Source organism: Sphaerodactylus townsendi, unplaced genomic scaffold (assembly GCF_021028975.2).
Source record: "Sphaerodactylus townsendi isolate TG3544 unplaced genomic scaffold, MPM_Stown_v2.3 scaffold_24, whole genome shotgun sequence".
Classification (NCBI taxonomy): domain Eukaryota; kingdom Metazoa; phylum Chordata; class Lepidosauria; order Squamata; family Sphaerodactylidae; genus Sphaerodactylus; species Sphaerodactylus townsendi.
Window position 1 is genome coordinate 959,319 of NW_025950407.1, and position 24,943 is coordinate 984,261.

Below are 24,943 nucleotides of genomic sequence, written 5' to 3' on the forward strand. Positions count from 1 at the left end.
CAGATCTTCAGAAGATGCATGATTTGTAATTTGTTTGCCAGGGCTTTCTGTGGCTGATGAACAGCAGGCATTTTCTGGGTCGGGGAGTTTGGGGTTTTGTTGTTTTGTTTTGGTTTTAACTTGTAATTTTTTTAACCACTGTAAGCCACCTTGAGCCGCCAAGAGGAAAGGAAAGCCAGGAATATTGTAATAGCTACATGCATAAATCATGAAGCTGCCAGCTGGCCTGAAGCCTGCTCCTGTCTGCCGCAGGGTATCCCATAATAGACCAGCAGAGGGAGCACAAGAAAGAGGTGAAGAACTGATGCGTTTGCATGCAAGAGAGAGAAAAGAGCTGGAAAATGGAGAAATAAGCACATTTCAAAGAAACTGGGCAGAATATTAAATAGCAGAAAATGCAGACCCTTTTTGCCTGGCCTTGGTGCCTTAGCTGACACAGGAGGAGGAGGAGGAGGAAGAGGAGGAGGAGGAGGAGGAGGAGGAGGAGGAAGAAGAAGAGACTCCCAGTAATTCCATTAAACCTCAAGTCTTCAGTTTAGCGGGGAGATTATTCCATTTGTGATCATCGCAAGGCGTTTCATTTGGACACGTTAAACACGGCAGCAGTTTTAGGTGCAACAGCTGGCCTCTCGTCTGCCCCTATATGTATATACTAGCAGGGCACCCGTGCTTCGCTACGCATACTTCATCACAGGCTCTCTATGATTTTCAGGGTGACATTCAACATCACAGCGTGTCTGTGAACTTCGGGGTGACATTCAGCATACTTCATCATAACCTCTCTATTAACTTCGGGGTGACATTCAGCATACCTTATCATAGCCTGTCTGTGAACTTCTGGGTTGTTTTTTGCATATTTTGCAGCAGCTTCCCTTACTTGTCTTTTTTAATCGAATCTGTAAAGCGCTTTCTGCGTTTAATCCCTCTCCTCCCTTTAGCTGGTTCAACAGAAGGAACGGGTTCGTATGTGTTGAGGAGGTCGGTGGTAGAATCCAGTTGGGCCACTATTGGCTCAATTGTGCTTGTTGTTTGGTGGGCATTATCAGACCTTGTCGATTCGACACATGGAAGTAGAGTGTCAAAGTGCCCTTCATTAAAATCTCCTGTGAAACGAATCATTTTTACTCCCTGTACTGCATCCTTCAGCTGGGCAAGCAGGCTTTTAACTGTCACCTTTAGAATGCTTGTGCCAGAGTTCAACAGTAACGCAGATGGCCAGAGTTCAACAGTAAATGTGTAGTAACTCAAGTAAAACTGAATATTTTGAAAAATCCTTTCTTAGTGAGCACCTAAGCCACATAATGAACCGGTGTGCCAAATTTCAACTTTGTAGGTTCGGTGGTTTTTGAGTTCTTTTGATGAGTCAGTCAGTGGTATTTCGCGTTTATAGATATAGATATATTCTATGTGTATTTAGTGCATGTGGAAGAGCGGGGAGAACGATTAAAACAGCAACACCCCTGCAGAGAAAGGGACATTTCTGCTGGTCTCCCAGACCCACTCGCAACCGCTTCCCCGCCCCGGCCCTCGGAGGGTTAAAGGGAGAGAGAGACGCAATCCTAGAGAGGCCGCGGCGAGAGGGGCGCCGGAGGGTGGGGGGAGCCACTTCCTGTCCCTCCCGGAAGCAGCCTCTGATCCCCTCCCCCGGGATGCCGCTTGCATGGCCAGGCGGGACGCCGGTGAGCTGCTGCGGGGGGTGGGGGTGGGGGGGCGGGCTGCAGTGCAAGACCCGAAGCGCCCCTTTCCCCCTTTGTGCGCAGGAGGAGCCACGAGGAGGGCTGCAGGGCGGGATCCGAACTCGGCGCCCAGGGAGGCTGGAGGGGTCGGGGGTCCCAGAGGCGCCTTTCGGAAGGAGACGCCGGAAAGGAGGGAAGGGGGAGCCTTTGGGTTGGGCGGGCGGGGGAGTGACCAAAGGACCGGGGGGTGGGGTAGATCAAGTGGGGGAGGCGGGCTGCGGGGCGCTGGACCCGCGAAAGAAGGAGACCACCTCCTCATCCTCCCCCCCCCCCCACCAGCCCCGGGTCAGGCTCTAACCCCCACCCACCCCGGTGGGCAGAGTTCAGGTTCTTGCAGGTGGGCGCAGAGCCTGCAGCAGCAATGCAAAGGGGCGTTTCGGGCTTAAGGCTCCCCGACCTCCCTCCCCCCCCCCCGGGAATCCCAGCTTGGAGTGGGGGGGAACAGCGAGGGGGTCAGGCAGAGCTTCAGGGTCGCCCCCCAGATGGGGCCGGCGCTGCTGGGCTGTGGGGGAGGAGGCGCCCAGAGCAGGAAGGGGGAAAGGGCAGGGGGGGTCCCACGCCCCACCCCCATGATCCAGGGAAGGAGCCAGGGGGCCAGTTGACATCCCAGCAGATTTTCCCAGGACCTGATCCCGCCCCCTTTTGTCTTTGAGGAACAAGAGCAGGGACCAGAGATCCCTCTGCACAGGGGGTTTGCCCAAGGGGGGAGGCTTCTTGGAAGGGGCTTGTGGGCTTTTCCCTTCCCCACGTGGTTGTGGAGCATCAGGGCGCCTCCTTTCTTTCCTGCTAAGCTGGAGTCTGCAACTGAGCTGCTTCAGGGGGCTGCCATTTTGAACCCCTCTGGGGTGGCTTCTGGCAGGGTCAGGAACTCTTTGCCCCGGAGTGGGTGTGCAGAGGTTGGAAGGAGGGGGTATGAATGCAGGGCCACCCCCAACTACAGTGGCTCAGTGGGAGAAAGATGTTGGGTCAAACACTCCGGACCAGAGGCGTATCTAGGCAAACTGGAGCTTGGGGACAAACCCTGAGTTTGGCCAGGGGGGGGGCTCCCATATGGGTGGCCACCCTCCCCCACCACGACCAAACAATGATTTTTTGCACCAGCTCACAAAACACCTCCCACCCCCAGTAAAACATGCATGGCTCTCTACCCACCAATTCTATTTCCTAATTTTGTCCTCACACCAACCCTATGAGGTAGGTTATTAGCCTGAGAAACAACTCCAAGCCAGTGCAAGTGGGTATCAAGCATCTAAATCTCTCCCAAATCGCCCCCAGCAAAACATTTACCAAACAAATGTCAGCATCATGTCTCACAAAACGCCTCCAGTGGAATCCACTCCCAAACAGCATCACTTTCAATCTTTAAACTGGGGACCTCACATTCCATGCCAAAGGGGGTGGATTTCAAAGGAGAATTTGGGGCAATTTGGGGGGTGCGGCTGTCAGGGGTGCAATTGTTAAGCAAACAGCACCAAAATTTCAGGGTATCTTTAGGAGACTCTCCTGATGATACCACCCAGGTTTGGCGAAGTTTCGTTTTCTGGACCCTCAAAGGTGTAGCCCCCATCTCCTATCAGCTCCCATTGGAAACAATGGGGGATGGGGGCACCCCTTTGGGGAGTCCATAAATTTGGACCCCCTGAACCAAACCTCACCTAACTTGGCTGGTATCATCAGGAGAGACCCTGAAATTTTGGTGTTGCTAGCCTAAAAACTGTGCCCCCTGCCAGCTGAAAACTGAAAAACTAAAAAATACAATAAACACAGAAATGAACCTGAAATTTTTGTGCGCACCCCCCCACTAGGGGGCACCAAGGGACATAGGGTACCCCATGTTCCCTAGGTAAATACGCCACTGCTCCGGACCCTTCCTACATCAAAGGTGGTCCCCTCAGTTGTGCCCTGAAGCTGTTATGGAGAGAGGGTGATTCCAGGGACTGACACAGGAAACGTGTTTGTAGTGCAAAAAAGGAATTCCCCGCCCCTTTTATTTCTCCCCCTTCCAGGCAAGAATGAAAAGACACACTTGATGCCTTCTCCGCCCTCTCATGCGCTTGGCAAAAGGAAGAGAGCTGCCATGCTACCAGCTCAGGTAAAAGTGGGGGGGGGGGGCGTTACTGGTCAGACATGCACGAGAGGGCAGGGATTTTTTTCTTCTTTTCCAGGGCTCGGAGGATCGGGCTCCTTGCCCTTGGTTCTGGTGCTGCCAGATTTCAAGACTGCCCATGGTGACACCCCCTTCTTCCCTTGTCTAGTACGGCAGGAGCGAAGAAGGCCAAGCAGGAACTATGAAACAAAACTGGGCCATGAATTTCCCATGTCAGTTACCATGTGGACATCAGTGGTCTCTTCCTCACAAGGCAGCTAGCCCCCTGCCAGTGAAGACAGCCGCTCTGGCTCCAGGAGGCCCCCAAAGAGGGGTGGGGGACCAAATGTCTCCACAGGGCTCTGCTCCCCTATTCTTTCTACAGCTGTTCCACTATTGATTAACTGTCTCTTAATATTAATCTCATGTGACCACAATTCAGGAAGGATATTGACAAGATGGAGCGTGTCCAGAGGGAGGCAACGGAAAGGGTCTAGAATGCATGGCCTCTGAGTAGAGGCTTAGGGGGCTGGGTATGTTTAGTCATTTAACCCCAAAATTAACAAAGTCGGGACAATGAGCAAACACAGGTGTCAGGATCGAGATAGAATAGAATTGCAGAAGAAAACACTCTCAATGAAAAGGACCAGGTATTCATTTGACCCAATCAAGTCAGTAGAAAATGGACTGCTTTTAAGCAAGCAAGCAAGATGTTTGCTAGCTGGACCGGTTAATAAACCTTCCTTGATAAGGGGAAATATTTACAGCCACATAATTTGCTTATGAATTAAATAAGCAAACCCATTGTTCCTTCTTTCAGGAGTAGATTGAATTGTCCGTTCAGGCCTCAGACCCGGCTGTCTCTGCTTCTGACTTTTCTGCCCACAGATCAGCTTTCCACTGATGTAAAGAAATGTTTCCTCCTCCTCCTTGCAGGATGGAGTATCCTTTGAAGAGGTGGCCGTGCATTTTACCAAGGAGGAATGGGACCTGCTGCGGCCCGCCCAAAGGGCGCTGTACAAGGAAGTGATGCTGGAGAACTTTTGGAATGTGTCTTCTCTGGGTGAGGATCCTTTTCTTCTGGACTGATTCCGGTGGCTGATCCCAACCTCCATTCTTCCTCTGATTTGGGAGGTCTTTTGGGTTTACGTTACGCAAAGAGCCAGCCCCTCCCGGCAATCCTTTCGTTGGACCTCCTGAGAGGACATCAGAAGAGGTTAAAGAGAAGGGGGCCCTCCAGTCTGGGTCTTCCCTTACCTGGACTGAGAGGTTGCTGTGAAGGGAACTTTGCCAATTATTTAGTTTACAGCTGGCATTTTCCTCTCAGTTTGGCAGGGAGCACCAAAAACTTCCAATTCTGGATGGAGAATTCTTGGCTCTACTGTTCCTCATCCCATTCCTAATGCTTACTTCTTGTGTATTTTTGGATGGGCTGTCAACCTCCCTTGGGACCAAAGAATGAATGAAGGAATGAATTGATTGATTGATTGATTGATTGTTTCGTTTTCTATACTGCCCTATCCCCTCTGGGCGGTGTACACTTTAGTAGTTTGCACTTTAGTAGTTTGCGATGTACACTTTAGTAGTTTGCACTTTAGTAGTTTGCACTGAGGAGAGTTATAATTTTGGTGGCGGTTGTTTTTTCCCCCTGATTACAAGGTCCTCTGATTGCTAAGCCTGAGCTCATATCCCAGCTTGAAGAGGAAGAAGAGGTGTTTCTTGGGATCTTTGATGAAGAGAAGGAACTGGCAGGTAGCTACTATGCGTTCCTTGGGACTGTACTTTCCCTGTGCTTCCTTTTAAGAGTGGGTGGAAGTTTGACCAGTTTGACCTTCTCTTCCTTAGAGGTTGAATGAGAGATGAATGTGGGGATGGTGGCTGTAGATCTGGACCCTATGAAAACAGCCTGCTTCCTTGTACCAAGTCAGATCACTTGTTCACTGCCCACCCTGAGTGGCATTGGCTCTCTGACAGGGCTGCTTCTCAGGCACCCGGCACCCTTTTAGATGGAAATGCCAGGCATTGATCTGGGGGAATCTGTGGACTTTGTGGGAGGCTGCAGTCTGGATCCTTCTGAGATGATACATGATTGAGAACAGCTGCTCTTTCTGATGATGTTTCAACCAAAAGGGAAAAATTGGTGAAGTCATTTCCAAGATTGGACATCCTTTGAATGTAAATGAGATTCTCTAATTTCTCCAATCCATTTCCATAATTATTTTGCATTCCTGTTTTCTTCCTTGGTTTAGCTGAAATAAAAAAGGGACAGGAGGAGAGAGAAAACGGAGTTGTAGCCTTTGAGGGGACTGCTGCTCCTTCATTGTATTAAAAAGCTGGGGGAGATAATGTGGCTTTAAACCATTTCTGGGGTGCCTTTCTGAGAATAGGAAGATGGGTCGTTTATGTTCTGGCCAGGGGGACCTTTCTGAGTCAAACACCACGAACAGAACATTCCCATGAAAGCCCCAGTTTTCCATCAACCCTCACTGTCCTGGGAACATAAATCACTAAAGCAATCAGAGACCTTCATCACCGTGTAACAACGAAGCAACAGGCCTGTGGCTACATTTGAGGACTGATGTTTCGCTTTCATTGCCATCCAGGATTCTGGAAATGATTTTCAGACATCTGGTGTTTCAGTTCTTGCATGCTGTACAGCAAGAAATTCGGTTCAGTCTCTAATATTCAAACTGGCTTTTTTACAGTGTTCAAACCACAGTTCTTCTCTCTTGCTACAGGAGAAGTGGAGTCAGCGAATGAAATGAAAGAGCATTGTGTGAAGGAAAAACGAGATACGTATTCAGATGGCACTGAATACTATGATGCCCTGAAAAAGAAGAACCCATGTAAATATCTGGAGTGTGGCAAAGACTTCAGTGAGAGTGGTTACCTTATCACCCATGAAAGAATTCACATCATGCAGAAACCTTATAAATGCCAGGGGTATGGAGTAGCCTTCAGTGGTAATAGAAGCCTCACATCTCATCAAATCATTCACACTGGGGAGAAACCATACAAATGCCTGGAGTGTGGAAAAGGTTTCAGTAAGAATGGAAACCTAACTTCCCATCGAAGAATACATACAGGGGAGAAACCATATAAATGTCTGGAGTGTGGAAAAGATTTCAGGACAAGTGGAAGCCTAACTTCCCATCAAAGAATACACACAGGGGAGAAACCATATAAATGTCTGGAGTGTGGAAAATGTTTCAGGATGAGTGGAAGCCTAACTTCCCATCAAAGAATACACACAGGGGAGAAACCATATAAATGTCTGGAGTGTGGAAAAGACTTCACTGAGAGTGGAAACCTTACTTCCCATCAAAGGGTACACACAGGGGAGAAGCCATATAAATGCCTGGTGTGTGGAAAAGGCTTCAGTAGGAGTGTTAACCTTACTTACCATCAAGTAATTCACATGGGGGAGAAACCATATAAATGCCTGGAATGTGGAAAAGGTTTCAGTACGAGTGGAAGCCTAACTTCCCATCAAAGAATACACACAGGGGAGAAACCGTATAAATGTCTGGAGTGTGGAAAAGACTTCAGTGAGCGTGGAAACCTTACTTCCCATGAAAGAATACACACAGCGGAGAACCCATATAAATGCCTGGTGTGTGGAAAAGGCTTCAGTAGGAGTGGAAGCCTTACTTCCCATCAAAGAATTCACACAGGGGAGAAGCCATATAAATGCCTGGTGTGTGGAAAGGGCTTCAGTAGGAGTGGAAACCGTAATTCCCATCAAAGAATTCACACAGGGGAGAAGCCATATAAATGCCTGGTGTGTGGAAAAGGTTTCAGTGAGAGTGGAAGCCTTACTTGCCATCGAAGAATTCACACAGGGGAGAAACCATACAAATGCCTGGAGTGTGGAAAAGGCTTTCGTGACAGTGCACACCTCACTTCCCATCGAAGAATTCACACAGGTGAGACACCATATAAATGTCTGGAGTGTGGAAAAGGTTTCCATGACAGTGCACCGCTCACTTCCCACCAAAGAATTCACACAGGTGAGAAACCATATACATGCCTGGAGTGTGGGAAAAGCTTCAGTCATAGTGGAAACCTTATTTCCCATCAAATCATTCACACAGCGGAGAAACCATATGAATGCCTGGAGTGCGGAAAAGGCTTCCTTGAGAGTGCACACCTCACTTCCCACCGAAGAATTCACACAGGCGAGAAACCATATAAATGTCTGGAGTGTGGAAAAGGCTTCCATGAGAGAGCACACCTCTCTTCCCACCAAAGGATTCACACAGGGGAGAAACCATATAAGTGTCTGGAGTGTGGGAAAGGCTTCCGTGAGAATGCATACCTCACTTGCCACCGAAGAGTTCACACAGGGGAGAAACCATATAAATGCCAGGAGTGTGGAAAATCCTTCAGTCGGAGTGGAACCCTTATTTTCCATCAAAGAATTCACACAGGAGAAAAACCATACAAATGCCTGGATTGTGGGAAATGCTTCCGTTCCAATACAAACCTTGCTTCTCATAAAAAAATTCACACAGGAGTGAAACCATATAAATGCCCGGAGTGTGGAAAAAGCTTCAGTGAAAATGGAAGCCTAACTTCCCATCAAAGAATTCACTCAGGAGAGAAACCATAAAAATCCCTGGGGTGTGGAAAAGCCTTCATTCAGAGTGGAAATCTTTCTTCCCATGAAAGAATTCATATAGGGCAGAAGCTGTACAAATACCCGGAGTGTGGAATTCCCGTCAGGCACAGTAAAAGTCTCACATCTTAAGAGGGGCAGCGCTATTCCACCTGCTCCATGCAGGATTTTTTTTTTAAAAGTCCAACTCCCCCATAGGGGAGAAAAGGAATACTTCACAAAATTCATGGTGTATCTCCAGCAGCAGCTGCCCCAGCATATGGGACTAAGAGGGGTCTGAAGGCCAGCTAAGGTCAATCCCACCGCCTGAAAGGCGGGTGTAGCTGGGGGTGGTGTGCAAGTGACGGTGCAGCTGGGCATCACCCATATAAGTGCCCCCAAACGGCCATTTATGCCAGCAGAAGGCCATACCACTTCCAGAGGAGGATTCACACACACACTCCTGGATCGCACTGCCGTTACTCTTTGGTATCAAGCAAGTGCTGTTAAAGACGTTCAAGAGAGATGTATTTGTCTTGTAGTCCCTTCACTCTAATAAGTGACATATAAAGGTCTGATCAGACTTTCTGCTGGATGATTCCAGTTGAAGAAGATATTGCATTGTGTTTAGCAAAGTTTGAGAAATGCTGGAAAACCTGGGTTTTGTTGCATGATTTTTCTGCACTTGAAGCTTAAGACAGTTCTGCTTTGTTTTAAATGAAATCAATAACAATAAGAAGTCTTCTGTTTCTTCTGTTGACCAGTGGTCTGATATCTGACTGATATTATTGCAATCCAAATCATAATCCTTTTTGAAAATATTTTCTTTAAACATTGCTGCGATGCCCACTCTTGTTTCTTGACACACAGACACACATATGTATATATATGTGTGTGTGTATATCTATCCCTCGAAAATTAAACTTACCCTGAAACTAAGCCCTAGCATGATGGGGGTCTGTCTGGTTTCCGGGCTGTATGGCCGTGTTCTAGCAGCATTCTCTCCTGACGTTTCGCCTGCATCTATGGCTGGCATCTTCAGAGGATCTGAAGATCTTCAGAGGATCTCAAATCCTCTGAGGATGCCAGCCACAGATGCAGGCGAAACGTCAGGAGAGAATGCTGCTAGAAAATGGCCATACAGCCCGGAAACCAGACAGCACCCCAGTGATTCCGGCCGTGAAAGCCTTCGACAATACCTAGCATGATTTTTTGGAATTTTACAGATTTCCTGGCATGGCTGTCCTGGTCACGTGATTTTTTTGTTCAAGAATAAATGTACACTGTTGTTCTTGGAAAAAATTTCTGGACTCCAGAGCATTCTGCAAACTCTTGCAATATTTAGTGTCCTGGACTCCTTTTCCACCTAGCCAAAATGAATGGGTTGATGCCCGTCAGGTGAGAGCTCCGCGGCTCATCAAGGCTTTTCATGCCACCTACCCGGATCATCTGTGGGGTGGTGGAGGCGTGGGCCTGTCTGCGTGCTGAGTGGGGGGAGGTAGAGAATGTTCAGGCTTAACTTTTGCTTTTGCAGGTGTGCGGCTATCTACAGTCTGGCCTTGAGTTTCTGGTGCTGGCACAGAGCTCACATCTACGCAGTGGCATAGTGGTTAAGAGCAGGTGTACTCGAATCTGGAGGAACCGGGTTTGATTCCCCGCTCTGCTGCTTGAGCTGTGGAGGCTTATATGGGGAATTCAGATTCGCTTGTACACTCCAACACATGCCAGCTGGGTGACCTTGGGCGAATCACAGTCCCTTGGAGCTCTCTCAGCCCCACCTACCCCACAGGGTGTTTGTTGTGGGGGGGAAGGGAAAGGAGATTGTCAGTCCCTTTGAGTCTCCTTACAGGAGAGAAAGGGGGCATATAAATCCAACTCTTCTTCTTTCTATGGCTATGCTCTCATGTAGGGGTGGGGAGTGGGACTCATATTATTGGGGTTTTGGCGCTCTTTTCCTCAGAACTGTCTTCTTTCCTGTATCCTTGAGTCCTGCCAATAAAATCCTGTGGACCACCTCGAGTGTTTTACAGGTTCAGATCTGGGGATTTGACAATCTGTGCATTTCATTTTTTTCTGCCTAAATGTAGAATCTTCCATTTACCTCTGTTGACATTCATGTTTGCTTTGGCCCAGCTCTCTAATCTGTCCAGGTCGTTTTGAATTCTGACTCTGTCCTACTTCTGCAGGTTCTTTACACGCCAGTCAGCCTTTAGGTGGTGGTCAGATATTCTTCCATGTCTCTCCTAACTATCCTGTAATGGTGAAGCAAACATTTTAAAATATAATAACTGTTCCCCATGCAGAACTAAGTGATCATCCACTGCAAAATCTCCAAGTATGGGAAAAGGACAGATTTTTTTAAATGACTGTTTCATTGAGGGGTGGTCACTTGCAGCGTTGCTATAATTCCTCAGCAGGCATTTTCTGGGTGGGGGAGTTTGGGGTTTTGTTTGGTTTTAACTTGTAATTTTTTTAACCGCTGTAAGCCGCCTTGAGCCGCCAAGAGGAAAGGAAAGCCAGGAATATTGTAATAGCTACATGCATAAATGATGAAGCTGCCAGCTGGCCTGAAGCCTGCTCCTGTCTGCCTTCAGGGCATCCCATAATAGACCAGCACAGGGGGGCACAAGAAAGAGGTGAAGAACTGATGCGTTTGCATGCAAGAGAGAGAAAAGAGCTGGAAAATGGAGGAATAAGCACATTTCAACGAAACTGGGCAGAATATTAAATAGCAGAAAATGCAGACCCTTTGGTGCCTTGGCTGACACAGGAGGAGGAGGAGGAGGAGGAGGAGGCGGAAGAGACTCCCAGTAATTCCATTAAACCTCCAGTCTTCAGAGAAGTGGGCAGATTATGCCGTTTGTGATCATCTCGAGGCGCAACAGCTGGCCTCTCATCTGCCCCTATATGTATAGATATATACATATATTCCATTTATGTGTATTTAGTGCATGTGGAAGAGCGGGGAGAACGATAAAAACAGCAACACCCCTGCAGAGAAAGGGACATTTCTGCTGCTCTCCCAGACCCACTCGCAACCGCTTCCCCGCCCCGGCCCTCGGAGGGTTAAAGGGAGAGAGAGACGCAATCCTAGAGGGGCCGCGGCGAGAGGGGCGCCGGAGGGTGGGGGGAGCCACTTCCTGTCCCTCCCGGAAGCAGCCTCTGATCCCCTCCCCCGGGATGCCGCTTGCATGGCCAGGCGGGACGCCGGTGAGCTGCTGCGGGGGGGAGGGGGAGGGGGCTGCAGTGCAAGACCCGAAGCGCCCCTTTCCCCCTTTGTGCGCAGGAGGAGCCACGAGGAGGGCTGCAGGGCGGGATCCGAACTCGGAGCCCAGGGAGGCGGGAGGCGCTTTTCGGAAGGAGACGCAGGAAAGGAGGGAGGGAGGAGCCTTTGGGTTGGTCGGTGTCGCCCCCCCAGATGAGGCCGGCGCTGCTGGTCTGTGGGGTGGGGGAGGCGTCTCTGGCGCCCGGAGCAGGAAGAGGGCAGGGGGGAGGGTCCCTCGCCCTCCCCCAAGATACAGGCCAGGGGGCCAGCTGACATCCCAGCAGATTTTCCCAGGACCTGATCCCGCCCCCTTTTGTCTTTGGGGAACCAGAGCAGGGACCGGAGACCCCTCTGCACAGGGGGTTTGCCCAAGCGGGGAGGCTTCTGAGAAGGGGCTTGTGGGCTTTTTCCCTCCCCTCCCCACGTGGTTGTGGAGCATCAGGGCGCCTCCTCTGATCTCCTGCTTTCCTGCCAAGCTGGAGGCTGCAACTGAGCCGCTTTAGGGTCTCTGAGTGGGTGCGCAGAGCTTAAAAGGAGGGGGTACGAATGCGGGACCATCCACAAATAGAGTGGCTCAGTGGGAGAAAGATGATGGGTCAAACACTCCGGAGCCTTCCTAGATCAAAGGTGGTCCTCTCAGTTTTGCCCTGAAGCAGTTATGGAGGGCGGGTCATTCAAGGGACTGGCACAGGAAATGTGCTTGTAGCGCAAAAAAGGAATTCCCCACCCCTTTTATTTCTCCCTCTGCCAGGCAAGAGTGAAAAGACACACTTGATGCCTCCTCCGCCCTCTCCTGCACTTGGCAAAAAGACAAGAGCTGCCATGCTACCTGCTCAGGTAAAGGGCGGGGGAGGTTACTGGTCAGAAATGCATGAGAGGGCAGGGATGGTTCCTTCTGTTCCAGGGCTCAGAGGATCGGGCTCCTTGCCCTTGGTTCTGGTGCTGCCAGATTTCAAGACTGCCCAGATTTCAAGATCCCCCCTGCCTGTTCCCTTGTCTAGACTGGCAGTAGAGAGAAGGCCAAGCCGGAACTATGAAACAAAACTGGAGCATGAATTTCCCATGTCAGTTACCATGTGGACATCAGTGGTCTCTCCGTCACAAAGCAGCTAGCCCCCTGCCAGTGAAGACAGTCCCTCTGGCTCCAGGAGGCCCCCAACGAGGGATGGGGGTGGGGGACCAAATGTCTCCACAGGGCTCTGCTCCCCTCCTCTTTGTGCAACTGTTCCACTATTAATTAACTGTCTCTTAATATTAATTTCATGTGACCACAATTCAGGAAGGATATTGACAAGATGGAGTGTGTCCAGAGGGAGGCAACCGAAAGGGTCTAGAATCCACGCCCTGTAAGGAGAGCCTTAGGGGGCTGGGTATGTTTAGTCATTTAACCCCAAAATTAACAAAGTCAGGACAATGAGCATGTTGGGATCAAGGTAGAATAGCATTGCAGAGGAAAACACTCTTAATTAAATGGACCAGTTATTTGATTGACCCACCTAAGGTCAGTAGAAAATGGCCTACTTTTAAGAAAGCAAGTAAGATGTTTGCTAGCTGGACCAGTTAATAAATCTTCCTTGATAAGGGGAAATATTTACAGCCATATAATTTCACTATAAGCAAATCCATTGTTCCTTCTATCAGAAGCAGATTGAAATGTCCATTCAGGCCTCAGACCCGGCTGTGTCTGCTTCTGACTTTTCCACCCACAGATCAGCTTTCCAGTGATGCAAAGAAATGTTTCCTTCTTTTTGCTGAATGGAGTATCCTTTGAAGAGGTGGCCATGCATTTCACCAAGGAGGAATGGGCCCTGCTGCGGCCCGCCCAAAGGGCGCTGTACAAGGAAGTGATGCTGGAGAACTTTTGGAATGTGTCTTCTCTGGGTGAGGATCCTTTTCTTCTGGACTGATTCCAATGGCTGATCTCAGCTACCCTCCATTATCCATCCTCCGATTTGGGAGGTCTTTTGGGTTTACATTGCAGAGAGCCAGCCCCTCCCTGGCAATCCTTTTGTTGGACCACTTGAGAGGACATCAGAAGAGGTGTCAAGGAAATGTCCGGTCTGGGTCTTGCCTTACCTGGACTGACAGGTTGCTGTACAGGGAACTTTACCAATTCTTTAGTTTACAGCTGGCATTTTCATCTCAGTTTGGCAGGGAGTGCCAAAAAATGCTAATTCTGGATGGATGATTCTTGGTCCTGTACTGTCTTCCATTCCATTCCTTACTTTCCCGTTGTGTATTTCTGGATGTGTTGTCAACCTCACTTGGGGAATTTATTTGCACTCAGGATAATTTTGGTGGTGGTTGGGGTTTTTTTCTCCTGATTACCAGGTCCTCCGATCACTAAGCCTGAGCTCATTGCCCAACTAGAAGAGGAAGAAGAGGTGTTTATCGGGATCTTTGATGAAGAGGAGGAACTGGCAGGTAGCTACTACATGTCTCTTGGGATTGTACTTTGCCTGTGCTTCCTTTTAAGCGCGGGTGGATTTTTATGAGGATTATCGTCACAGTTTGACCTCTTCCTCAGAGATTGAATGAGATGTGAATGTGGAAATGGTAGCTGTAGATCTGAAACCTATGAAAACAGCCTGCTTCCTTCTACCAAGTCAGATCACTTGTTCACTGCCCACCCTGAGTGGCAGTGGCTCTCTAGCAGGGCTGCTTCCCAGGCCCCTGACATCCTTTTAGATGGAGATCTGGGGGAATCTGTGGACTTTGTGGGAGGCTGCAGTCCTTCTGAGATGATACATGGTTGAGAACAGCTGCTCTTTCTGATGGTGTTTCAACTCAAAGAGAAAGAATGGTGAAGTTGTTTCCAAGATTGGACATCCTTTGAATGTAAATGAGACTCTCTAATTTCTCCAATCCATTTCTATAATTATTTTCCATTCCTGTTTTCTTCCCTGGTTTAGCTGAAATAAAAAAGAGAGAGGGAGAAAGTGGAGTTAGAGCCTTTGAGGGGTCTGCTGCTCCTTCATTGTATTAAAAAAACTGGGGGAGAGAATGTGGCTTAAAACAACTTCTGGGGTGGTTGTGGTGGGTTTTCTGGGCTGTGTGGCCGTGGTCTGGTGGATCTTGTTCCCAACGTTTCGCCTTCATCTGTGGCTGGCATCTTCAGAGGTGTATCATGGAGGGAAGTCTTTTTGTGAATTTCAATGGCTTCCATGTGCTAGACCCCCTCACTTCTGCAGGAGTATCGCATACCCTGCAGCTGTGGAAAGGTCTACATAGGAACCACAAAACGCAGCATTCAGACTCATATTAAGCAGCATGAAAGACACTGTCGGCTTAACCATCCTGAAAAATCAGCAGTAGGATTATTTTGCATTCCTCGTTTTCTTCCTTGGTTTAGCTGAAATAAAAAAGTGACAGAAAGAGAGGGAAAGTGGAGTTAGAGCCTTTGAGGGGATGGCTGCTCCTTCATTTTACTAAAAAGCTGGGGGAGAGAATGTGGCTTAAACAACTGCAGGGGTGCCTTTCTGAGAATAGGAGGGCGATTCATTCATGCTCTGGCCAGGGGGACAAACACCACGAATTGAACATTCCCATGAGAGCCTCAGTTCCATCAGAGACCTTCAGCACTGCATAACAACAAAGCAACAGGCCTGTGGCTATATTTGAGGGCTGGTGTTTTGATTTCATTGCCATCCTGGATTCTGGAAATGGTTTTTAGACACCTGGTGCATCAGTTCTTGCATGCTGTAGAGCAAGTAATTCGGTTCAGTCACTAATATTCAAACCTTTTTTATAGTGTTCATACCACAGTTCTTCTCTCTTTCTACAGGAGAACTTGAGTCAGTGAATGAAATAAAAGAGCATTGTGTGAAGGAAAAACAAGATACATATTCAGAGGGAACACGTGGCACTGAATACTGCGATGCCCTGAAAAAGGAGAACCCATGTAAATATCTGCAGTGCGGCAAAGACTTCAGTGAGACTGGACACCTCACCTATCAAATCATACACACGGGGGAGAAACCATACAAATGCCTGGAGTGTGGAAAAGGTTTCAGTAAGAATGGAACCCTAACTTCCCATCAAAGAATACACACAGGGGAGAAACCATATAAATGTCTGGAGTGTGGAAAAGGCTTCCGTGAGAGTGCACAACTCACTTGCCACCGAAGAATTCACACAGGGGAGAAACCATATAAATGTCTGGAGTGTGGAAAAGGTTTCAGGACGAGTGGAAGCCTAACTTCCCATCAAAGAATACACACAGGCGAGAAACCATATAAATGTCTGGAATGTGGAAAAGACTTCACTGAGAGTGGAAACCTTACTTCCCATCAAAGAATACACACAGGGGAGAAGCCATATAAATGCCAGGAGTGTGGAAAAGGCTTCAGTAGGAGTGGACACCTTACTTCCCATCAAGTAATTCACATGGCAGAGAAACCATATAAATGCCTGGAATGTGGAAAAGGTTTCAGTACAAGTGGAAGCCTTACTTCCCATCAAAGAATACACACAGGGGAGAAACCATATAAATGTCTTGAGTGTGGAAAAGACTTCAGTGAGCGTGGAAACCTTACTTCCCATCAAAGAATACACACAGCGGAGAACCCATATAAATGCCTGGTATGTGGAAAAAGTTTCAGTAGGAGTGGAAGCCTTACTGCCCATCAAAGAATTCACACAGGGGAGAAGCCATATAAATGCCTGGTGTGTGGAAAAGGCTTCAGTAGGAGTGGAAGCCTTACCTCCCATCAAAGAATTCACACAGGGGAGAAACCATATAAATGTCTGGAGTGTGGAAAAAGTTTCAGTGAGAGTGGAAGCCTTACTTGCCATCGAAGAATTCACACAGGGGAGAAACCATACAAATGCCTTGAATGTGGAAAAGACTTCCGTGAGAGTACACACCTCACTTCCCACCGAAGAATTCACACAGGCGAGACACCATATAAATGTCTGGAGTGTGGAAAAGGTTTCCGTGAGAGTGCACACCTCACTTCCCACCAAAGAATTCACACAGGTGAGAAACCATATACATGCCTGGAGTGTGGAAAAAGCTTCAGTCATAGTGGAAACCTTATTTCCCATCAAATAATTCACACAGTAGAGAAACCATATACATGCCTTGTGTGTGGAAATGGCTTCCTTGAGAGTGCACACCTCACTTCCCACCAAAGAATTCACACAGGCGAGAAACCATATAAATGTCTGGAGTGTGGAAAAGGCTTCCGTGAGAGTGCACATTTGACTTCCCACCAAAGAATTCACACAGGCGAGAAACCATATAAATGTCTGGAGTGTGGAAAAGGCTTCCGTGAGAGTGCACACCTCACTCGACACCGAAGAGTTCACACAGGGGAGAAGCCATATAAATGCCTGGAGTGTGGAAAAAGCTTCAGTCATAGTGGAAGCCTTACTTCCCATCAAATAATTCACACAGGGGAGAAACCATACAAATGCCTTGAGTGTGGAAAAGGCTTCCGTGAGAGTGCACACCTCACTTCCCACCGAAGAATTCACACAGGCGAGAAACCATATAAATGTCTGGAATGTGGAAAAGGTTTCAGGACGAGTGGAAGCCTAACTTCCCATCAAAGAATTCACACAGGGGAGAAACCCTATAAATGTCTGGAGTGTGGAAAAGACTTCAGTGAGAGTGGAAACCCTTACTTCCCATCAAGGAATTCATATGGGTGAGAAACCATATAAATGCCTGGAATGTGGAAAAGGTTTCAGTACCAGTGGAAGCCTAACTTCCCATCAAAGAATACACACAGGGGAGAAACCATATAAATGCCTGGTGTGTGGAAAAGACTTCAATCGGAGGGGAAATCTAATTTTCCATCAAAGAATTCACACGGGAGAAACCATACAAATGCCTGCAGTGTGGGAAAGGTTTCAGTTACAATGCAAGCCTTAATTCCCATCAAAGAATTCACTCAGGGGAACAACCATACAAATGCCTGCAGTGTGGAAAAGTCTTCCGTGAGAGTGCACAACTCACTTGCCACCAAAGAATTCACACAGGCAGTAAAACATTGACGTCTATAGTGTAGAAAAGGTTTCAGTATGAGTGGAAGCCTAACTTCCCATCAAAGAATACACACGGAAGGAACCATATCAATGTCTGGAGTGTGGAAAAGACTTCAGTGAGAGTGGACACCTTACTTCCCATCAAGGCATTCACATGGTGGAGAAACCATATAAATGCTTGGAATGTGGAAAAGGTTTCAGTACGAGTGGAAGCCTAACTTCCCATCAATGAATTCACACAGGGAAGAAACCTTATAAATGCCAGGAGTGTGGAAAAGTCTTCAGTTGAAATCACATGGGAGGAACCATAAAAATGCCTGGAGTGTGGGAAAGGTTTCAGTTACAATGCAAACCTTACTTCTCATAAAAAATATTCACACAGGAGAAAAAACTTATAAATGCCTGGTATGTGGAAAAGCTTTCATTCAGAGTGGAAATCTTACTTCCCATCAAAGAATGTATACAGGGCAGAAACTGTACAAATACCAGGAGTGTGTAATACCCTTCAGGCACAGTCAATGCCTCACATCTGAAGTGGGGCAGCTCTATTCCCCTTGTTCCACAGCAGGTGTTTTGTTTTTTTAAAAAAACCATCCAACTCCCCCATAGGGGTGAACAGGAATACATCACAAAATTCGTGGTGTATCTCCCCCAGCAGCTCCATTAGGATACGGGGCCAAGAGGGATGTGGAGGCCAGCTAAGGTCAATCCCACCGCCTGAAAGGCTGGTGTAGCTGGGGGTGGTGTGCAAGTGACGGTGCAGCTGGACATCATGGTGCCGCGGTGGTTGGTTGGATGTGAGGGAGGGCAGAGTGAGGTATGTGAGAATGAGCTGAATGTATATGAGAATATGTGTGTTGTGTGGTAGCAGTGGGTGAGGCACAGAGAGTGATGGCTACCTGCATGGGGGGGGGGGAACCCCACCTGACGTCTCACACGGCAAAGTGTGTATGTGTTTCACTTCCACTCGTATTACCTGACAGTATTACCTATTTACTGTTTTAACTGCTCATCTCTGCCCATCTGCGCGAACATTCTAAGGGCATACCAAGCCCTCAGGTCACAGGCATGCTGCACAAATATTCTAAGGGTGACAGTTAAACACAGCCAGCTTCATGGCCTGGTGCACCAGGAAAAAGACGTTTTACCTGGCTCTGGTATGGACTTTCGGCAATTTGAAGGTCCAGTTACCTGCCCGCAACAGGGAGGGACGTCATGTGAAAATTTGGGGGCGATCTGTCCAGCCGTTTCGGTGTTAGGGCGTGACTAACAAAGTCACTGTTAGCTTTTTATATATATAGATGAAATCATTAACAAGAAGTCTTCTGTTGACCAGTTGTCTGACATCTGACTGATATTATTGCCATCCAAATCATAATCTTTTTTGAAAATATTTTCTGTAAACATTGCTGGGTTGCCCACTCTTATTTCTTTACACACACTTGCGTATATACCCCTGTTTTCCCAAAAATAAGACATCCCCTGCCACCTGAAGATTTAAACAAACTTAACCAGCGAATATCAGATAGGGAACTTACAGAAGCTATTAATAAGCTTAAAAACAATAAAGCGCCGGGCCCGGATGGGTTTTCTGCGGCTTACTATAAAACTTTTGCTCCAGACCTTGGCAAATATCTATTAGAAACAATAAATGGAATTATGGAAGACAACTCATTACCTGCTACCTGGCAGGAAGCCACCATAGTATTAATACCTAAAAACAAAGATTCTGTGTTACAGCCAGACGAATATAGGCCAATATCATTACTTAATATAGATTATAAAATCTTTGCAATAATTCTGGCCAACAGACTGAAAATAATTTTAAACAAAATAATACATAAAGACCAAGCAGGCTTCCTCCCAGGAAGATCAACTAAACAAAATGTCAGGACAGTAATAAATGTCATCGAATTCTTGGACCATAAACCAGACATCCCTGCTTCATTACTGTTCTTAGATATTTATAAAGCCTTCAATCAAGTTAACTGGTCTTTTTTGTTAGAAGCATTGACCAAGATTGGTGTAACAGAACAATTTAAGAGTGCTATAGCCGCCATTTATAGTAAACAGACTGCCAAATTAAAAATAAACTCAAATTTTTCTAAAGAAATCAGTTTACATAAGGGCACAAGGGCCCATTGTTATTTATTTGGATTACAGAAATTCTGCTGAGGAAAATTAGAGAGGACAACCAAATTGAAGGGATGAAATATAAAGGATTAAGTTACAAATACAAAGCCTTCGCAGATTATATGGGTTTTTTTATCGGAAACCTTTTGGAGACAATAGATTCCCTATTACAAAAAATTACAGAATTTGGGAAGGTAGCAGGGTATACTATAAATACCAAGAAAACAAAGATGCTTACTAAAAATATGACTGAGAATCAGAGAAATGAACTCCAAAAGTTATCAAAGTTTACAATAGAGAAAAAAGTAAAATACCTTGGCCTTTATCTTACCAATAATAATTATAATTTGTTTCAAAACAACTATAACTCTCTTTGGAATGAAATAAAAAGTAATTTACAAAAATGGAAACACTTGAATCTATCCCTGTTAGGAAAAATCTCCTTAATAAAAACAAATGTTCTGCCAAAAATGGTATATCTATTCCAAAAGATACCTTTAATTGAAACTAAAAAACCCTTTGAGGAATGGAACAAAGAACTGTCCAGTTTTATCTGGAATGGGAGAAAACCACGAATAAAAGCAATACACATGATTGACAAGAGACAAAGAGGACGGCTCTCCCTTCCTGATTTAAACTTGTACCACGACACTTGCACAATTGAATGGCTCGGGGACTGGATACGGTTAAATGATAAGGAATTACTAACAATTGAAGGACACGGAATGCCATCGGGCTGGCACAACCAGTTGTGGCCAGACCCAACTAAGAAAGTTAGTAGAACCAGCGTAGTCAAAACACATTTAATAAGGAAAAAGTTGATAAAAGTGTGGCAAAAATACCAGAAAATAAAATATATTAGAATACCAGGCTGGGTGTCAAGAAAGTCATTGCAGCTACAGACAGTTACACAAAACCAAGTAATATTAAGATACAAAGACATACTCATAAGAGACCATTTATCAGTTTAAAAAAAGGGAATCAATTATCGTTAATGATAAACAGTGCCAATGGTATATATACACAACCAGATATTAAGTTTCTACAAAAAAGACAAATCAACTTGGGATTTTGACTTAAAAGAAACACCAATTGACAAAATTATATTTAAGACCAAAAAGAAGTAATTTTTACAAGGTTCTTCTTCAGATTAAAACATACCCCGAACAAGTTAAACAAATCATGATAACCTGGGCGGAAAATATAGGTAGACCCATACCATTGGACAAATGGACGTTATATTGGAAAAATCTATATTCATTTACACCATCTACTGCAATGCGTGAAAATAGTATTAAAATATTTTACCGGTGGTATCTCACTCCAATCAAACTATCCAAGATGTTCAAAGACTACAGTCCAGATTGCTGGAAATGTGGGGGAAAACTGGGCATGTCCACACATATGTGGTGACATGCAAAAAAGTTGCCAAATTCTGGAAAAAAATACATGTGCATGTACAGAAGATAATAAAAATTAAATTTCAGATTAAAATGGAAACTTACCTTCTAAGTCCGACAATGGCAGACATCTCCTTTCTGCTAAATAACCAACGATTATTTTTCTATTTGACCATGGCAGCGAGAACACTTCTAGCAGCAAAGTGGAGATCGTCAGAAATCCCTACAATTGAAGAATGGGTTCACAAAGTACAGGAGTTAAGCACAGCTGATCTAATTTCATATTTTATTAAGGTTAATAGTAAAGATTCTAGCAAAGTAAAATGCCAGAAAACAATATGGGAGAACTGGGATCTATTTATTAAAAATAGATATGAATTACAATAATGAATTGTTGAGACACTCTGACAAGATGCAAATTTCTTTTTCTTCTTTTTTTTGAAAAAGATAACAAGTAAATGTGAGTCTACAACAACATTGCTTGTACATAGATTATATTGTATAAGAATTAAGGTACAGGAGGATGGGGGAAGTCGTCTGGATTACTATATATACCTTTTTCTTTCTTCATTCTCTTCTTTACTCTTTTTTCTTTGCTCTCTTCTGTTTTTCTTCTTTTTTTCTCTTCCATCTTTTTCTTGTATACGCTAAAGATAAACTTGTAAATACAATATACGATAATGAAATTCTTGATAATTTAGATGTAGATATGATACTATTGAGGACAATAAGTTATAATAATAATAAATAATAAGTAATAATATGATTAAGAATAATGGTATCAAGATTGGACAATGTGGAAAGTCTAGCTAAGACAACTATGTTAAAATTTGTTTTGTTATACTTTGCAAGACAGTATTTGTAAAGTTCATCATATTTTAAAAATGCAAAAATAAAATATTTTTTAAAAAGAGATATGTTAGCCCTACTTAAAACTCTGACTTTCAGCATATTAATCTAAACATTAAAACTGTATCGTATTTAAGAGCATCCCATCCTTTACTGTGTGACTGTCAGGTGTCTCTTTTTATGTTTACAAATTAATGAACAAAAGAGCCATTGCACATGTGATTTTATTATCCCTACCCATTAGCATGTACCCTGTTTCCCCGAAAATAAGACCTACCCTGGAAATAAGACCTAGCATGATTTTTTGGGATTTTTTTGAGGATGCTTGAAATATAAGCCCTTCTCCAAAAATAAGCCCTAGTTACAGATTCCCTTGCGCAGCTGATCTGGTCACGGGGGCGGGGGGGAGACATTTTCTGAAAATAAATCCTAACGCATCTTTTGGAGCAAAAATTAATATAAGACCCTGTCTTATTTTCAGGGAAACATAGTAGTCCAGTATATCTTTGTCATTTATGCCAGCCAGGCCTGGTAGGACTGGACTGAGGATATCCTTATGAAACTTTTCATAAATAGGACATCTAAAAAACATATATTCTCGGGAATCTATTTCACCAAGGGGACTGGGGCAAATCGTCTTTTCATATGGAATTTTCTTATATTTGCCCTCTAACAGCAAGGGGGAAGAGAATTGCATCCAGCCAAAGTGAACAATCTTATCATATTATTGTTGTCAAGGAAGAACAGATATGGTGCTATAATTACTTGCCATCTTAGATGTTCTGGTGGTAGAAATTCAGGTGACTTCATAAGGTCCGTTTGTCTCCCAGTCTGCAAATCCTCAGTGATGAGCTCTGTTCCAGTCCAGATAAATTCATTTTAAAATGAATAGAGGATGGGGCGGTATAAAAGTTTAATTAATAAATAAATAAATAAATAAATAAATAAAACTTCCTTTAAAAACATATTTTAAAGCCTTTTAAGTAAAAACAACTCCCCAAATATCTACTGCAGCTATTAAGGAGTATTTAAGTGACTGAATATGGGGCAAAGGAAGCCAGAGAGATGCGGAGGAAAATACTCTCCCAACAGCCAAACAACTCAAAATTTGTGACTTTTATAACATCCAAGTTCCTACTGTGAACCGCTTCTTGGCTTTAACTGACATGGATAATGAAGGTGAGAATGGTAAGGTGGCTAATCGACCTTGTGAAAACATAAAATAATACAGAAAAGTAAAAACAATATTCAATAATATAACGTATTACAATTCCCACCAACATGAAATACAACAGTGTGAGCCAATACAATTTAATGAAAGTGAATATGTACAAAAAAAATAATTACCAAGAAAAATGTTTTTCATATTGTGAATTACAGTCGGAAATCCAACAGGTTAATATAATGCAATTTCAGTGTCCAATCTGTCTCAGGAGGTAACCTGCCCACTCTCATACTCTATACCTAACCTAAAAGAAAAAAAATGCAAGAAAAATAAAAAACAATTAGTAATGAGCTGGAGTCAGAAATTCAACAGGTGAGTGTAATCCAATGTTAATATCCAACTCCGGTAATGTGACCCTTATTCTTCATAGTTTTATTTCATCCACAGAGAAGGAGCTTGGTTAGTTCCAAGACGTCAAACCTTCTGAAGATGAGTTGACTTTGCAACATTCGATTAGAGAAAAGAAGATTATTCAGTGACCAGAGTCAGAGATAAATATTGCATTGCATTCACCAGTTGATTGATTGATTGATTGATTGATTCGATTTGTATCCCGCCGTCCCCGGAAGGGCTCTGAGTGTTGTACAACAATAGCATAAACAGCAGTATCAATGACAATAAGTACATTACAATAAATAGCTAACATCAATGAACATAGATTTCCATCTGCTGTCTAGAGGTACATATCATTGAGTCCCAGAGAGGCAATAAACAAGGCACAGAGGCCAAGGCCTTTGTTGATACTTCTTTCTTGTACTGGGTTTCAGAGGTTGACTGCCTCTGAGCACGGAGGTTCCATTTTGTCACCCCAGCTAGCAGCCATTGCTTGAAACCTTCCTCCCCAGCTATCTCATCGCCTTTCAAGCCATCTGTGCTTGTGGCTTTTGTGACGGCCCCCTGTGAACTTCGTCATTCGATCGCTCATTGCAGAAAGAAGTGTTTCTTTTTGTCTGAGCCGACTCTTGTTGTCTGGTTTAATCCTCAAACCTGCAATTAGTGGGGGTCTGAAAAGATTCTCCTCAGCACCAGACCACGGAGAACCGGAACATCCGTCACTAAATGACACATAGCTGGATAAAATGGTCTAATTTGGGATAAGGGAATTTGGAGACAGTCCATGATGCAGTGGTCGAGCACCTAGGATTCCTGGCCTCCAAATGGGATCTGGAGATCTCCTGCAACCACAGCTGATCTCCAGACGACAGAGAGCAGTTCCCCCAGAGAAGATGCCTGCTATGCAGGGTGGACATTACCAGCGTGGTGTAGTGGTTAGGAGCAGGTGCACTCGAATCTGGAGAACCAGGTTTGATTCCCCGCTCTGCCACCTGAGCTGTGGAGGCTTATCTGGTGAACTAGATTAGCTTATGCACACTCCAACACATGCCAGCTGGGTGGCCTTGGGCTAATTATAGTTCTTCGGAGCTCTCTCAGCCCCACCTATCTCATGGGGTGTTTGTTGGGGGGGGAGGGCAAGAAGATTGTAAGCCCCTTTGAGTCAGGAGAGAAAGGGCAATATAAATCCAAACTACTACTACTACTACTACCACCACCACCACTACTACTACTACTACTCTTCCTCCTCTTCTTCTTCGCATAGTGGCTAAGAGCAGGTGCATTCTAATCTGGAGGAACCGGGTTTGATTCCCCGCTCTGCCACTTGA

General features: G+C 45.3%; 1 long non-coding RNA gene and 1 pseudogene across 3 annotated transcripts; one reads left to right on the plus strand and one right to left on the minus strand.

Annotated features, from left to right (window-relative positions):
* Nucleotides 1–1,580: 1,580 nt before the first annotated feature.
* LOC125425244 lies at nucleotides 1,581–18,642 on the plus strand (annotated as a pseudogene).
* Nucleotides 13,727–23,781, minus strand: LOC125425260. 3 transcript variants are annotated; one of them, XR_007243340.1, is made up of 4 exons: nucleotides 23,405–23,781; nucleotides 22,823–22,911; nucleotides 21,764–21,866; nucleotides 20,616–21,431 (listed from the first exon to the last, which is right to left on the minus strand). It is a non-coding gene; the product is annotated as an uncharacterized LOC125425260 (long non-coding RNA). The 3 variants fall into 3 exon arrangements; XR_007243339.1 differs by having other exon boundaries at nucleotides 22,823–22,888; nucleotides 23,405–23,777; XR_007243338.1 differs by lacking the exons at nucleotides 22,823–22,911; nucleotides 23,405–23,781 and adding an exon at nucleotides 13,727–14,596 and having other exon boundaries at nucleotides 21,314–21,431; nucleotides 21,764–22,326.
* Between the last annotated feature and the right edge of the window lie 1,162 nt (nucleotides 23,782–24,943).